Here is a 6,613-nt window from a genome sequence, read left to right on the forward strand (position 1 = left end):
CCACAACAGTGAGAGGCCCGCATACTGCAAAAAAAAAAAAAAAAAGAATCCGCCTGCCAATGCAGGAGACACGTGTTCAATCCCTGGTACGGGAAGATCCCACAGGCCGCAGAGCAACTAAGCCCATGCGCCACACCTGCTGAACCTGCGCTCTAGAGCCCGTGAGCCACAACTACTGAACCCGCGTGCCACAACTACTGAAGCCTGCGCACCTAGAGCCCGTGCTCCGCAGCAAAAGCCACCACAATGAGAAGCCCACGCACCGCAACGAAGAGTAGCCCCCGTTCACCGCAGCTAGAGAAAGCCCTTGTGCAGCAACAAAGACCCAATGCAGCCAAATATAAATAAATAAATAAAATTTTAAAAAAGAACACTTACAACTCAATAATAAAAAGACAACACAGGGCTTCCCTGGTGGCGCAGTGGTTGGGAGTCCGCCTGCCGATGCAGGGGACACGGGTTCGTGTCCCGGTCCGGGAAGATCACACATGCCGCGGAGCGGCTGGGCCCATGGGCCATGGCCGCTGAGCCTGCGCGACCCGAGCCTGTGCTCCGCAACGGGAGAGGCCACAAGAGTGAGAGGCCCGCGTACTGAAAAAAAAAAAAAAAAAAAAAAAAAAGACAACACAATTTTAAAATGCGTAAAAGATTTGGATTGACATTTCTCCAAAGAAGATATACAACTGGCTAATAAGCACATGAAAAGATGCCCAACATCATTAGTCATCAGGGAAATGCAAGTGAAAACCACAATACAATATCATTTCACACCTTCTAAGATAAGTATTATTTTAAAAATGAGCAATAACAAGTGTTGGTGAGGATGTGGAGAAATGAGAACCCTCATACATTGCTGGTGGGAAGGTAAAATAGTGTGGCTGCCTTGGAAAACAGTATGAAAAATTCCTCAGAAAGTTAAGCATAGAATTACTATATGAACCAACAATTCCACTCCTAGGTATATACCCAAGAGAATTGGAACTATATGTCTGTACAAAAACTTGTACACAAAATTTCATAGAAGCACTGTGTATAGTAATAGCTAAAAAGTGGAAACAATCCAAGTGTCCATCAGCTAATGAATGGATAAACAAAACATGGTAGATCCACAATGGAATATGATTAGGTCATCAGAGGAAATGTGGTGTTGATACATTCTACAACATGGATAAACTTTGAAAATATGTTAAGTGAAAGAAACCAGACACAAAGGGCCACATACTGTATGATTCTATTTACGTGCAATGTCCAGAGTAGGCAAACCCATTGACATAGTTCAGTTGGGAAGAGGAAAATGGAGAGTGGCTACTAATGGGTGGGTGGAGGGTTTCTTTTTGAGTTGATGACATGTTCTGGAATCAGTGGTGTTGATTGAACTTGTGAACATACTAATACCCACTGAATTGTACACTTTAAAAGGGTGAATTTTATGGTAGGTGAATTGTATCTCAAAAAAACCAAAAGAACAAAAAACCACAGGCACAGTAAAAGAACAAGAGAACACTAACATGTTACAGGCAGTCATTCTGAGATGAAGGAATTATGAGTAAGTGCATACCCTTCTTTATACATTTTCTCTGAATTTTAGTTTTTTCTACAATTAACATACTTTGTCAGGAAAAATAACTTTAAAACAGCAAAAGAATACAAATCAGAGTTCCTCAGTGCTGAGGAACTTGGTGCAGAAATGAGGAGAAATATGATTGGCAACAGGGAGACCTTCAGGAGGAGGTGAATGTGGCACTAAGATGACCAACTGTTTTTTTTTTTAACTTTGTTTTTAATACATTTATTTGTTATTTATTTTTGGCTGCGTTGGGTCTTTGTTGCTGCGCACGGGCTTTCTCTAGTTGCGGCAAGTGGGGGCTACTCTTCGTTGCAGTGCTCGGTCTTCTCATTGTGGTGGCTTCTCTTGTTGCGGAGCACGGGCTCTAGGCGCGCTGGCTTCAGTAGTTGTGGCATAGGGGCTCAGTAGTTGTGGCTTGCGGGCTCTAGAGCTCAGGCTCCGTACTTGTGGCACACGGGCTTAGTTGCTCTGCAGCATGTGGGATCTTCCCGCACCAAGACTCAAACCTGTGTCCCCTGCATTGGCAGGCGGATTCTTAACCACTGCACCACCAGGGAAGTCCGAGATGACCAACTCTTGAATTCCTTTCTAAATTTCTGGAGCAGAATGAAATCCTAAAAATTAGGTACTGGGTTATCTTTCTATACTCTAAGTCCACACACAGTATCATAAAAATCATACTACGCTAACAAATCCCTCTGGTGCATAAACTTGTGTAACATTTTCCTCCACCTCTTCTCAGTTGTTTGTTCATGTATTTATTCTATTACTGAAATCTGAGAATGAGGGAAGAGAAAAGAGCTTGTGGTTGCAACTTTTTTTTTTTTTTTTTGCCACACCATGTGGCATGCGGGATCTTAGTTCCCTGACGAGGGATCCATCCCATGTGCCCTGCAGTGGAAGCATGGAATCTTAACCCCTGGACCACCAGGGAAGTACCAAATGTTGGGATTTTTGAAAGCTTATATCACAAATATTGGCAATGTTTACCTAATATAATGTTATTTTTCTTTCTGTTGGGAAAAAAAAAAAGGTGCGCCTATGTGTCTTAGGGTTTTTTCTTAGACTGATATTATTTCTTAATCCTCAGGCCTAGGCAGTTTGTAATTTTCCTACTTCATTAACTATTTAAGTTCATAACAACAAAAATATTACAATCCCTTGTGCAGAGTGCTTTGCTATTTAAAAATAGTGGGTTTTGGGGACTTCCCTGGTGGTCCAATGGCTAAGACTCCATGCTCCCAATGCAGGGGGCCCGAGTTCGACCCCTGGTCAGGGAACTAGATCCCACATGTACGCCGCAACTAAGAAGTCGGTATGTTTAAAAAAAACAAAACAAATAAACAAAAAAAAAAACCACAATTACCTCAAACATTTTTAAAAAGTTTAATTGAAAAAAAAAAAAAAGAAGTCGGTATGCTGACAGCAAAGATCCCGCGTGCCACAAATAAGACCCGGAGCAGCCTAAATAAATAAGTGAATAAAAATGACTCAAAAAAATTAAAGTAGTGGGTTTTATTTAAAACAGTGGTTCACAGTTTAAAATATCATTTTCACAAACATCATTTTATTTGATTCTCAGCCTAATCCCAAATTGTATATAATCTTCCCTATTTGTAGGTAAGTAACCTGAGGGCCAGTCAGCACAGAAACCAGAAATGAAATGGTCTCAGCCACAGACGGCTGTTCTTTGATGCAATCTGGTGTGGGTTTCTGCTTAACAAACCCTTTGAAGCATCATTGCCATCTGCCCCTTTGTACCACGCTTCTCTCCAGTTTGGGTCAAGACCTGTCTCTGAGCTCTGCATCACTGTCCCTCTAGTTCTTGTCTCTGTCTTTCCCTGGCCTCAGTGTGTCCTTCTGTGAAGGGGCTTAGAAACCCCAGTGTGTGTACATGCTGGTTGTGGTGGTGGGGTGGTGAGAATGGATGAGGGAGGGAACTGCAAAAGGGGCCCTCTTTCCTCTGTAGTGCTTGCTGCCACTTCTAGAGTCAGCCTAGAGAAGTGAAGTTTTCAAGGCAGCAGACATTTCCAGTTGGCTTGTTTTTTATATTTAAAAAAATAAAATACTTCCAGGGACTTCCCTGGTGGTCCAGTGGTTAAGAATCAGTCTTGCAACGCAGGGGACGCCGGTTCCAGCCCTGGTGGGGGAACTAAGATCCCACATGCCCAGGGCAACTAAGCTGGGCGCCGCAACTAGAGAGCCCACATGCCCCAACTACAGAGCCCACGCGCTGTGGAGCCCTCGTGCCACAACTAGAGAAGCCCGCGCACCGCAATGAAGAGCCCGCGCACCACAATGAAAGATCCCACGTGCCACAACTAAGACCTCATGCAGCCAATCGATCAATCAATATTTTTTTAATGAAATATTTCCAGATACATCAGTAAAAATGCCATGGAAAAATTTCTGAACGGGGACAGTATGAAAGACACCAATATGAGTGGAAGTAGAGGTGGGGAAAAGGACCCTGCTGGAAAGAAAAGCAGCAGGGTATCCCACCTCATTCTTTCTCTTGGCACTGCTGCCACAAATACGAAGGAAAACGCTTTGAGATATTGGGACTCTCTCCCGCTGAACTGAAGCTTAGCTCAGCCTTGTCAAAGCGAGTCTGAAGGGCGCTCTGAGTCTGGAGGACGCCCCCAAAACTTTCAGGTCTCTGCTATAGCATTCCCATCTCTGAACATCGTCCGCAGTAAACAAGCGGTGATCCTCCAGCAGTGCACAGGACTCGAGCTGTATGCGGAGCCCAGCACTCTGCAGGGCCCGTCAGCGCCGGTAACGCCGCCTTCTTGAGCCACCTGCTGGCTATCAGATGTATTGCATATTAAATCATGAAAAAATTCATACACATAATAAATACATAAAAATACCTTGAAAGTTTGGAAGGACAGACAACAAAATGTTAAAATTTATTTTCTCTGTGTGGTAGGATTAAGTTTCATTTTTAAAAAATACTTGCTTATTTATTTGGTTGCGCTGGGTCTTTAGTTGTGGCTCTTGGGCTCCTTAGTTGCGGCAGGTAAACTCTTAGTTGCGGCATGCATGCGGGATCTCATTCCCTGACCAGGGATCAAACCCGGGCTCCCTTCATTGAAAGCGCGGAGTCTTAACCACTGAGCCACCAGGGAAGTCCTGCAATTTTCGTTTTTTAATGTTTTTATGTTTGTTAAACTCTCTACAATTAAATGCATCATTGTGGAATCAGTTTTTAAGAAAGCAATAAAAGTTGCCCTCCAATTTAAAAATTATTATTCTATGACTCATTCTGGCTTCATTTTTACATTTAAATGTTTGAACTTCCAGGAATTTATTTAGTTTAAGGAATGAATTATGGATCATATTTTTTTCCCAAGATGGCTAACTGGTTGTCCAACCTCTAGCAGTCTCCAACAGTAGACATCTCGTTAAATAAATTATGCTACAGCCACCCACTGGAATACTATGCAGACATGGAAAAGAATGAAGAAACTTTATGTCATGTGCTGATAGGACTGATGTTCACAACATATTATTAGGTTAAAAAAAAAAGTAGGGAGCAGTTTGTATATGATCTTAATTAGATTAAAAAATAGAATATATGCATGATGTATGTTTCTATTTATGTGAATTCTTGTAGATTCTTAAAACCTTTGTGGGCAGGTACAGAAGAAGCTTAACAATGGTTTAATTGTTCCAGGAGGAAGTAAGAAGAAGGAAGGAAGAAAAGAAGGAAGGATTTTATTTTTCATTTTATCCCTTTGTTAGTGGTTTAATTCTTTTTCATTATGTTCATGTATTAATTTTGTTATGTTTTGTGATAAATAAAAGGGACATTGATTTGTATGTGTTCATGGTTTTTAAAAATCACGTGATCCCTTAGGATCAATCAGTCAGTATCTGTGTTTTGATTGATTCTGTTTCCTTTGACACTGCTTCCCCTCACCAACAGTAAGGACTAAAATATATTGAGTGCATTCTATGAGTCAGGCACAGTTCTAATTACCGATGTCATTATCCTCATTTTCAGAGGAAAACAATGAAGTAAAGAGAAGGCTAATGTTATCCAGTTAGTAGGTTGCCTGAGATTTATCTCCAGACACTCAAATTCCAGAGCCTGTGGAACTTAGCCATTATGCCCTGCCCTTTGGTTAAGCTTGCAGAAATTAAAGAAAGAAAGAAAATGTCAAATTTATTTATTTATTCAGTAAACATTTTCTGAATGCTAGTATATGCCAGGTGAGAAAACTGTTAAATTGTTTCTTGGGAGGCTTCCTTGAGGAAGAACAATGGATGCAATTTAAAGTCTCTGATGTAGCTAATGAAATTGAGTTGCTGTAACAATGGTGGCCCATTGGAGCAGCAGCCTTCGTAGCCTTAACTACAAGAAGGCACTGTAGAGGACTCTTGCTGAGAATGGCCACTTCCTCCTAGTGCCATTGCTGGTTCTCTGCGGGCTGGAGATACAAAGTATCCTCCCCTCAAGGAGGTTCAAGTCTCTCAGGGCACTCATGTGTTAGTTCGACAAGTGGATCTGCTATTCCAGGGAAGCAGAAAGCACTAGGATGTTGCTATCAATATAGGGAAGTTGAGAAGTGGAAAAACAATTCTCAAAGTTATTTTTTAACTCACGTCAAAGATTTATTTAACTCATTAATGGCAGAACTAGGAAGAAGACAAAGGAGCTGCTTTGAAGAGCATTTGAGAAACAGGGATTTATAGAGTCAGTAAAAAAAGGAATGCCGAAATAAGATTGCTAATTTAGATATGACTGGTCAAGTTTCCAGGACAATAAAACCAAAACACCTTTGTGGTTAACTTCTCTGTTGGGCAATAAAATTCTATCATTTTATCAACTTCTCCAAGTTAACCACTAACCATACAGACTGTAAATGTTTCATCTTTTTTTGGTTGTAGATTATTTATCAAATATACTGTAACAACAAAGTTACATTCTCCAGGAGAGTCAGTTGAGTGTCAAGCAAGCTTTTAGACAATGCTCTAGAGCGACACCAAACCAAACCAAACCAAACCAAACCAAACCCCCCCCCCAAAACAAAACGCCCA

Source organism: Delphinus delphis, chromosome 1 (assembly GCF_949987515.2).
Source record: "Delphinus delphis chromosome 1, mDelDel1.2, whole genome shotgun sequence".
In the NCBI taxonomy this organism is placed as follows: Eukaryota; Metazoa; Chordata; class Mammalia; order Artiodactyla; family Delphinidae; genus Delphinus; species Delphinus delphis.